Consider the following 10,745-nt stretch of genomic DNA (forward strand, 5'->3'; position numbering starts at 1 on the left):
ACTATTGCTCTGACCAAACACCATGACCAAAACAATTTGTGAAGGAAAGGGTTTATTCGGCTTACACGTCTAAATGAGTGTTCGTCGTTGAAGGAATCCAGGACAGGAACTCAAGCAGGGTAGGAACCTGGAGGCAGAAGCCTATGCACAAGCCACGGAAGGGCGCTGCTTACTGGCTTGCTCCTCGTGGCTTGTACAGGCTGCCCTCTTATAGAACCCAGGTCTATCTTCCCAAGGGTGGCCCCACCCACAAAGGACTGAGCCCTCCCTCATGGATCATTAATTAAGAAAATACTCTACAGGTTTACCTGCAGCCTGAGCTGATAGGGGCATTTTCTCAATTGAGGCTGCTTCTTCTCTGATGACTCCATCTAGCACAATCCCCTATTTCGAAGTGCTACCGTGATGAAGCTCTATGTAACTTAGAAGCAGAGCCAAGGAACCGTGGTCACTGAGAAGAGAACGAAGCTCGAGAAGATGGACAGAACAGATGAGGGGTGGAGAAGGTAGAGCTAGAGAAAAGGCTGAGAGCAAGCAGGCAGATCAGCCTGGGAAGAGCCTAGATCCACAGACCTGTACCCTGTACCTCGCTCTGTGTTCTCCGTTGACCAATTGCTGGACAGAACTTAACTCTCTTTCAACTGCAAGTTCCTCATCGATAGAACAAAGATAACAAAGCTTCTGTTGTATTGCAAGAATTAACAAAACATGGAGTTAAGTGCCTGGGGCTTCAGACACTGCTCAGTGACAGTCCAGTGTGAGTCCTTCCACAGATTAACCCCCACTGAGATGTAATTCCATTGCGTCTAAAACAGAACCGATAAAAGAAAAAGCACCTGGCTTATAAGGTGTAGTGAGGACTGAGTTAGTGCATGCACAATCAAGTTCAACCATGGCTGGCAAGAGCGAACAGTCAACAGGTAGTAATGATACGATGGTATACCGATGGTGCTAATTATATAAGTTATGGTACTAATTGAATTAGTTATGCTGCAGCTGTCTGTCTGGCATGTAGGCCAAGCAGAAATGACTGACACAAGAAGACAAGATGCTATATTTCTTGTGACAAGAACCCATAAGCCAAGAGCCTTCAGAGTAGGTAATGTGTTGTTGCAAAAAACGTTACCATCAAGTTGGGCACTGTGGGGCACACCATTAATCCCACCACTTGGGAGTCTAAGGCAAGTGGACCTCTGTGAGTTCAGGGCCAACCTGGTTTACAAAGAAATTTTCCAGGCCAGCCAGAACTACATAGAGAGAACCTGTCTCGAAAACAAAGAAACAAATGAATAAATAGAACAAAACAACAATAATAATGGTAACAATGACAACACAAAGACATCACTAAGGATCTACCCTCTTTTCTGTCTTCACACTCACTCAGCCTGTTGCCGTTCCCAACTTGGGTTGTTCCCTCATAGAGCAAGATGGTCACATCCAGATGACCTACCTTACAGTCACCACACATGAAAAACAAGATGGAAGTGATCACCCCTTTTTGCAAAAGGACTGCTTCTTGAATTTGGGTGTCACCCTTACACAGGGACCGTGCTAATCTCTGTATCAACCCAATTAGTATATGTGCTGCCAAAGCAAGTGCTTTCCTTTTTTTTTTTTTTTAAAGACAAAAGAAAACTTCCCTAGGCACTCCCCTGCGCCAGCAGTTTCTTCATGTCTCATTAGACTGGAATTGCACACACTAATAGCTAAGTTTGCTGCTTGCCTCAGAAGAGATAAAGGCAAGGTTCTATTAGCAATAAGAAGGTATGTGCTGTGTTATGTGTTTTGGAAATGGCCCACCTTGAGCTACATTATGAATGACGCTGTGAACTGTGGGCTCACAGGGAAGAGAGAACTGAGAGGAGAGAGACTGTGAGAGGAAAGGTAGAGAGAGGGGAGAGAGCAAAGCAGCTAGAGGGTACAATGGTAATCGTGGTTGTCAACTTAACAGGATTTAGAATCACAGAGAAAACCAACCTCTGGGCCTGTCTGTGAGAACATTTCCAGGGAGGCATGACTGAGTTAGAAAAACTCACACTGGATGTGGGCAGGACCAATTCCATGGGCTGGTGTCCTGCGGAGCCCAGCTTTCATCTCTACGTCCTGGCTATCAACAGTATGGCCAGCCACTTTAACTCCTGCCCGCCATGACAGACTGTCCTTTCAAACCATGAGCCCTAAACTGCTTATGCCAGGCATTCTGTCACAACACTAATAAATATCACTAATAGGAGACATTGGTACCAGGGGACTGGGTCTGTTGCTGTGACAGACCTGGCCATGTGGTTGACCTTTGGGACTGATTTTTGTGAGAAACGTGGCAGAGTTTGACAGTGAAATCTAAAGAAACCCTAGAGTGCTTGTAAACAACACTGAATCAGCATCTGGGTGCAGCTCTGGAAGACGGGATGGTGAGAGAGAGGTGGAGGTGGACTTCCACTCGTGAGATTTCACAAGGGATCGAGTCATCCTGAGGAACTGGCCATTTGTGGAGTATTCCAAAGCTGCATTCTGCCCATGTCGAGAGTACTGGCGCAGGAGTAAAGGGCTACTTTGTGGGCAGGAAATGCCCACAGAATAGCATTCAGGTTGTGGTATGGTTAAGGCTCACTACTCTTCTCCAGGTCTGCACTGAGAAAGAACAAAAGGCAAAGGAGAAAGATGATGAGGGAAGAAAGGCAAGTGAGAAAGCAGGATTGTTAAAGAGGTTAGCATCAGTAGATCTCTGCACTGGTGCAATAGAAAAGATAGAAACCGACATGCTTAAATTCACTATAGCTTCAACAGCATGGGAGCAGATAACATTTTGAGCTGACAACAGAGTGTGGCAGCACTATTCATGTAACAGTTGGGTTTTGGGCATCTAAAATAAGCATGGAGAGTGGGGGGGGGGGCTCATAGAGGTTTGCACCAACCTGTTGAGGCCAGTCAATATGTAACAGGTTCCCAGCAAAGAGGTCCTGAAAAGCCATTGCATGAAACTGAGAAAACAGAGCGAAAATTGCAATCAAGACCCCGGGATCCTGGTTCTGCCCACACCATGGGGCATCTACTAAGGAAAGCTGCAGACACCATGGCTTCACCCTGAGAGAGAGGTCACTCGGGCAGTAGGCAGCATAGCTGGAGGAATTGGCTGCTCAAAACCATTGCAGTCAGATGTTGCTTACAAGCTCCATATGCCAGATATGGAGTTGTGGGGTCTGGGGTTCCCCCAACTCCCGGCAGGGTTTTGTCTGATTTTTTTCCTTGGTATCTCCAACTCTTTCACTTTGGAATGTGACTATTTATTCTGTGCTATGGTATACTGAAAGTATTTAACTTGATTTTTATTTTAAGGAGCTCACATTTAAGATACCGCCATGAGTTTTGAGAAAACTCAGGACTTCTGAAGTGTTGAAACTCTGGGAACTTTGTAGTCAGACTGAATGGACTTTGCCTTATGAGATGGCCATAAGTTTAGAGTTAAAGGTGGTGTCTGGGGGTGCCAGGTTGACCTTGTGATAATTAATCTTGATCATCTACTTGAGAGGATTTAGAAGCACCTAGCCACATTCCTGAGGTGGCTGGTTGAGCTGGGAGCCATCCTCTTTTGTGGGTGGCACTGTTCTGTAGGTTTCAGTCTCGGATGGAATAAAGAGGAGAAGGTGAGGGACCAGCATGCGTCAGTCTCTCTTTCCTGACTGCAGATGAGCTGTGATGTACCTTCCCCTCCGGGATGGACTGAACCTTCAACTGTGAGTCAAAATAAACCCATTTCCCCCACGTTGCTCTTGCAAATATTTTATCACAGCAATAAGAAAAATAACTAATACAGTGGTGTTTGGAAGAGAAGAATCTATGGGGTCAGCAAGATGGCTCAGTGGTACAGGGGTTTTGTTGCCAGGCCCAGGTCCAATCCTTGGAACCCATATGGCAGAAAGAGAGAAGTGACGTCCACAGATTGTCTTCTTGACTCCACACATGCACACACACTAACACTAATGAGTACATATACCACACACAGACACAGATACACACACACACACACACACACACACACACACACACACACATGGAATAAATAAGTAAATGTTATAATAAAAATTTTAAAGAGCACATGGAGTCACAAAGCATTCAACTGATGGCTCAAACTTGGTGGCTCTGCCCCATCTGTGTGAGCACTACAGACGATTTCTGCTGAGTCCTCATTTCCACGCAGTAGAAGGTCATCTAGAGTGTGCATGAAAACCAAATCAAGCCACAGAGTAAATGCTCAGGAAATCCAAGCTCTGTCTGGTAACCCTGACTCAGCAACCAGCACAGAAGCCAGTCAAGTGGTACTGCCAATGGTCCCATCTTCGCTGGGAAGACGAACGCAGGTCTGTGGGTGCTGCTTCTCCAAGTCTTTCCTTCTGACCATGGAAGAACAACAGAAGACATGAGGACTGCTGTGGGGACAATGGAGATCCCTGCTCTTACACAGAAGTTACATCATCTTGCAGAAGTTAATAAAGCACCCTTGCACGTTAGTTTTCTCACCTGCAAGATGGAGCAATAGCTCATTAAGTTATGAAGAATAAACAAGCTACTTCAGAGCCTGAGGGTAAGCTGTGTGTGAGTCAAGGTCAACCACTGTTGACAGCTTCCTGTTTTCGTCACACAGACTCGGTAGTTCTCTTCCGCTTCTTACTCACTGCAAAGGTCACTACTCTACCAACAGCAAAATACCTGGGGACAAGTCATGGTCCAGCCCTTGGGAGCCACATTTCCTTTGAGCAACATGAATGTCCCACAATTCCCTCCAGGGAATGACTGGCTCCAAACACCAGGTTCTGAAAGGCCAAACCCAACCTGTACTGCCAAGATCATAAGACACTTCCTGACTCTTATGATCTGAACTATGATCTATCTCTTGCTGCCCAAGCTTTTCCTTGGTTTTCTGTCCACAGCTTTCCCATTCTGTCATTCTTTGCCTTAATCTCTGTGATCTGTTTTTCCCAGAAACTCACCACTGTTAATAATCTCTTAAGAGTGCTTCAAATGTCTATCACAAACCAGTGACGAGCACGCGAGCCTTTTTCTTTACAGGTTCTTACAATAGCCCACGGGGACTGGGACTGAACTGGCAAAGGTAAGATGCTAAACAATTAGAGAATATTGAAAAGCATGTATTTAAAAAGGTATTTGCTAGAGCAGAACACTGACTACTGACACTTCTCAGCCCCAGTCCTAACCCCATTTCAAACGACGAGGACTTTCCCTGAACACTGCTCAGAACCCACAGGTTCCTTCTGCTCTCCAACTATACACACAGCCTACCTGAGGGCCCCCAAATGCAAACGGTCTGGTTTGGTCCCTCTCACCAGGCCAGGGCCACAAGGGCAGGAAACCCCAGGATTCTAGGCTGTAGAAGGGTGAGCATATGTGTGTTCTGGGTAGGCAAAGCTGAAGTCACAGATCAATGTGACAACCAACACCACTTTCCTCTAACTCTGAGATAACCGTTTCTCCTAACCCTGTCCGTGGATTCAGGAATCAAAGCAGCCAAGAAGCAAAAAGATGTCACATGCTTTTTGGAGTAGCAACACAGGGCAAGTCACAAGAAGGAGCCTTAGTCAACTTTGTGAAAATTTATTACATATACTCAGAAACATGGAAGAACGGGTCTACCAAGGAAAAGGAAGATTCAAGGCATGGTCAATGTGCACAAGGACCATATGAAACAGAAATGGAAATCTATGTGTTCCCAAAGAACTCACATTATTAATTTTAACTGAATACTACAATAACAGCAAAGTTAAGAATTGCAGGAAACTGTTGATGATCCTCTGGGTAAATGCTTTGTTTGTTTTTGTGCTAGGGTTTGAACCCAGAGCCGTGTACATTGTAACTACATGCTCTCCTGCTGAGCAACAGCCCTCGCTCAAACTGCATACATTTTTAACTAGTAAGCAGGACAAATAAGACCCATGTTTCAAGAAAACCCCAAATCCTTCAAGACTGCTTGAATATTTCTTTTAAAAGATTGGCTTTTTTAATTGTTAAAAACACGAAGTGAGGATTTAAAAGGCACTTGGTGCTTAGCTCAAGGACATAAAGAATGCTTTCAGAAAATCATGGTGCTAACAGACACGGATCACCACACTCACCCCCAGGGCCCTGATTATGTGTTGAGGTTTCTAGCAACGGCCGTGTTAAGAAAAAGTACTGAATTTTGAGTTCAGTGTTAGTCCCTTCTCTCAAGAGAAACCTACCCCAGTACATCAGCCTTCATCATTCCATAGAAGGAAAATAAGGACAGGAGGTAACCCAATCACAAAAGAACACACATGATATGTACTCACTGATAAATGGATATTAGCCCAGATATAATTTGTAAAACACATGAAACTCAAAAAGAAGGAAGACCAAAGTGTGGATACTTTGATCCTTCTTAGAAAGGGGAACAAAATACCTATGGAAGGAATTACAGAGACAAAGTTCGGAGCAGAGACTGAAGGAAGGATCGTCCAGAGACTGCTCCACCTGGGGATCCATCCCATAAACAACCACCAAACCCAGACACTATTGCAGATGCCAACAAGATTTTGCTGACAGGACCCTGATAAAGCTGTCTCCTGAAAGGCTTTGCCAGTGCCTGACAAATACAGAAATGGATGCTCACAGCCATCCATTGGACTGAGCACAGGGTCCCAAATGAAGGAGCTAGAGAAAGGACCCAAGGAGCTGAAGGGGTTTGCAGTCCCATAGGAGGAACAACAATATGAACTAACCAGTACCACCAGAGCTCCCTGGGACTAAACCACCAATCAAAGAAAACACATGGTGGGACTCACGGCTCCAGCTACATATGTAGCAGAGGATGGCCTAGCCAGTCATCAATAGGAGGAGAGGCCCTTGGTCCTGTGAAGGTTCTATGCCTCAGTATGGGAGAAGGAGAATGCCAGAGCCAGGAAGTGAGAGTGAGTGGGTTGGGGAGCAGGAGCAGGATGGGGGATAGGGGATTTTCGGAAGGGAAACAAGGAAAGGGGATAACATTTGAAATGTAAATAAAGAAAATATCTAATAAAAAAATAAGGACAGGAGAAAAGAAGCGATGAAGATAAGGGTGGGCTTTCCTTGTTAGGAACTTGAGAAGGGGCGGCAAATGTATTTAATATCCACTCTCTAAAGAGCATCCAATTTAGCAAGATCAGCTCAGAGAGGTACTAATCCTTATTCTCTGCCTTCCCTGCATGAAAACAGGAAGCTCTTGCCTCAAGTCATCAGGTGGTGCCTGAAGATGAGAAGGGGGAAGGGTGACAACGGGGGGGGGGGGGGGGGGGGGGGGGGCCTGAGGGCGCATGCGGACTACAAAGATGCACATTCGGCTCTGTTCTACTTGGGGGGGGGGGGGCATGGAGGGGGTGGTGTTCAAATCCCAGACTGGCTTCTAACCTCCCTTCTATTGGGGTCAACCTAATTTCACACATGGCCTATATACGCTGGTGCTCAAGTTAATTTGTAAGACTGGCCTACATTTTCCTTTAGAGGGCAACTATTTGAAGACACTTCCTCATCAGGGCACAAACGTCTTTTCCTAAGCCAAGCCTGTTTCTTCTAATTAAGGAACACTGAATGCAGGGAGAAGCCAGGAGGGCAGCCTCTCACTCCATCTGTGGTTTCATTTGTCCAAGGACCATGGAGATTCAAGGAAGAAAAAGAAGATTAAAAAGGCTGGCTGGCATTACTGTTGGCCTTGTTGGGAAACATCTGAACATGGAGCCTGACCCAGAAACAAGGTTTCCACAACCGAAATGTGTTCACTCATCTAAAACAAGTCCCGGCTCTTCCCTCTCCCAAAGTGTCCCCAGAACCACAAAAGTCTCAACTCAGATATTCCAGAACACCTCCTCCCCTTGGCAGAGTGTGGACCAGAGCTGTCTAATTTTGGGTCTAACAGTTGGCATGCAATTAAAACTATATATGGGCCTAGGAGGAGAATAATTTATTTATGGGTAAATTAAGATCACTGCAATACAAACATGCTCCCACAGATCAGGAATTAGCTCGGCTCCCCCAGGGACCACGAGATTTCTGCTGTCATTTATAACGTGGAACTTATTGTGTAAAAAGAAGGCAAACATCAGGTACCTCTACTGCCTGAAGATGGATCTGGAGTCCACTTTCTAACCATCATCCCAAATGCTACAGTGTTTTAATTTTAGTATTCAAAATGATTCAGGCAGGATTTTTTTTCTTTTCCTGAAAAGTCATGAAATTATATTGATGCTAAAGTTCAGACAGAGTATTTTTTACTTCTGTTTTGTTTTGTTTCTGCCAGAGATATAGACTGGAGTAGAACGAGTCTACATGATGGCTTATTTTGTGTCATGGATTTTCTAAAACAGGAACGCATGCCTTATGCTTAAATGAGGGACAAAACAAAAATAAGCCAAGATCGTTCACAGTAAGGCCCTGTTATCCTATGGACTGTGCCCCTATTCCTCTGTGCTGATTCAGCATTACCTCGAATTTCTTTGTTTCCCAGCCTAATTAGAGTATCTCTCCATCCAACACAGTGACTTTATACAACGCAAATACAATGCACATAGTATGTGCTGCTCCCAACTATTAAAAAAAACTGTATCTCCTGAACCTTGGTGAATATCATGTTGCTTTCTTCAGCTTCGTCTTTATGTGACAGTGACATAAAAATTCCACAGCCTACAACTAAAATGTAGCTGATGTGTTTGTAAAAAGATAAAGGGAGGAGGAATAGGGTAGAGGTTGGCCATGAGCAGGTGGAGGGGGGGGGGAAGAGCAAGAGAAGAGCAAGAGATGAGCAAGAGAGTGAGGAGGGGGCAAGCAGCCCCTTCTATACAGAGTCAGACACATCTGGCTGTTGCCAGGTAACTGTGGGATGGACAGCGCTTAGACAGAATGCTAACAGGAGTCTTGTAGCTTTTTTTATTCTTCATTTTATTATTCTCAAGTTAAACACTTTGGAGTAACCTGTGAGCAATTCTATGTCTCCTTTTACTGCCCCACACAATATCTTCAGTGGGTCCTGGCATAGGTACTGAAGCATAATTTCTGAAACAGTTACAGCCATCATCAAACCCATTCAGCAGAGAAGCAAATAACCCCTTAGCATCCATCACTTAGCCCAGGCTTCTCACCATTGCTGCAACCGTGTGGGTTTCATGCTGTATAAGATGCACATGTTCATTTACTTATGTGTTGCTGAGGGAATATCTAAGTCATTGCTTTATTCCCCAGCATCGAGAAGAGAACCTGCTATATAACAGGAAGGAATGTAAAAAACAAAACAAAAAAAAAAAACAAAAACAAACAAAAACCTAGATCTCTTAAAAATGTTACTCTTCTAGAAGGAAGAACTCCTATAGGCAGTAGATGATAGATAGCCTAGGCTTGGGGGGAGGGGCACCTAAGGACCACCAGAACTACTGAGGTCACTGCTGTAGCAAGAAAGCCATTAGAGACAACAGGTGCATGAGTGACGATGGCTGCAAAGCCACAGAAATGGCTACTCTAGTTAGTCTGTTGGCCACTTCCAGACCAACGGTTCTCCAGGGAATTCTATCTAGCAAGGGTGACCAAAGGAAAATAAAAGAATTTACTGAGGTTTTTTTTTTGTTGTTAAGTTAATTTTCCGTTTAAAGACCACCTTCTCCCTCCTTTTCTCTAAATGTGTGTCCTTCTTGTCTTCTTTTTCTTTATTGTTGTTTTGAAACAGTCTCACTATGTAGCCCTGGATAACCCAGAAGTCCACATAGACTAACTAGGCTGGCCTCCAACACACACACAAACACGCACACACATCTGCCTGCTTCTGCTGGGATTTAAGGTTTGTGTTAGCACACTTGCTTAAGAATATTTCCTTAGTGTAGGGAATGGAGGCCTTGAGTGTATTAAGGCTAGTGTGTGGTGTGTGTGTGTGTGTGTAGAAAATGTCTATCAAAGCATTCTCCCCCAGGACATCTACAGCATGAAGATAGCCAGCCGCTTGACAAAAACTGTTCTTACTGAGATAATCTATGACTGCCTTCTTGATTCAGCTGTATAGCACTGTGCTGGCTAGTTTTAAGAGGGAAACTAAATTAAGAAAATGCCTCCATAAGATCGGGTTGTATGCCAAGTGTTTAGGGCATTTTTCTTTTTCTTTCTTTCTTTCTATTTTTTCATAGTGAAACCAACTACAGTTTTATTTAAGAATTAGAAAGAATGTTCAGTATCTGTGAAAGAAAATCCCATTTAATATATTTAAATAAACATTTCTGTATGTAAAAAGAAAAGTACAGTGATTACTCCACAGTCGTCATTCCTTGCAACGGGTCAGACAAGCTGCCTCCACTCAGGACAGAGGCCTGCCGAGCTCAGGACGAGTGAGGGACAAGCTTCACAGCCAAGCAGCTGCCCGCCCTGCCCATCTGGAGGCTGGGGGCTCTACCTTGCCATCACCACTGTAAAGCAGAGATATCTAAGGCAGGGGAGAATGCAGAGGAGGCGACCCAGGAGCTTTGGCTGAGCCCTCAGGGACTTGCCGCTGAGTGGCCTCAAGTTAGCAACTAAGTGGGAAGAATCGATAAGGTCCTAGGTCCAAGCAGCAGCTCCCACCAAGGACACCGCTGTTAGCTTTCTGCCCTGCACACTGGCTTGTAGCAGCCACGGGGCCTCCTGAATGCTTCCACCCCACGACCGCCAAGCAGCTTATTTTCTGTAAGGTACCCACTTTCCACACAGACACCTCCACTCTGAAGCCT

General features: G+C 44.9%; 1 pseudogene; it reads right to left on the reverse strand.

Annotated features, from left to right (window-relative positions):
* Positions 1 to 1,502: 1,502 nt before the first annotated feature.
* On the reverse strand, positions 1,503 to 1,596 carry LOC115065573 (annotated as a pseudogene).
* Positions 1,597 to 10,745: the final 9,149 nt, after the last annotated feature.

This window comes from Mus pahari, chromosome 15, assembly GCF_900095145.1.
Source record: "Mus pahari chromosome 15, PAHARI_EIJ_v1.1, whole genome shotgun sequence".
Taxonomy (NCBI): domain Eukaryota; kingdom Metazoa; phylum Chordata; class Mammalia; order Rodentia; family Muridae; genus Mus; species Mus pahari.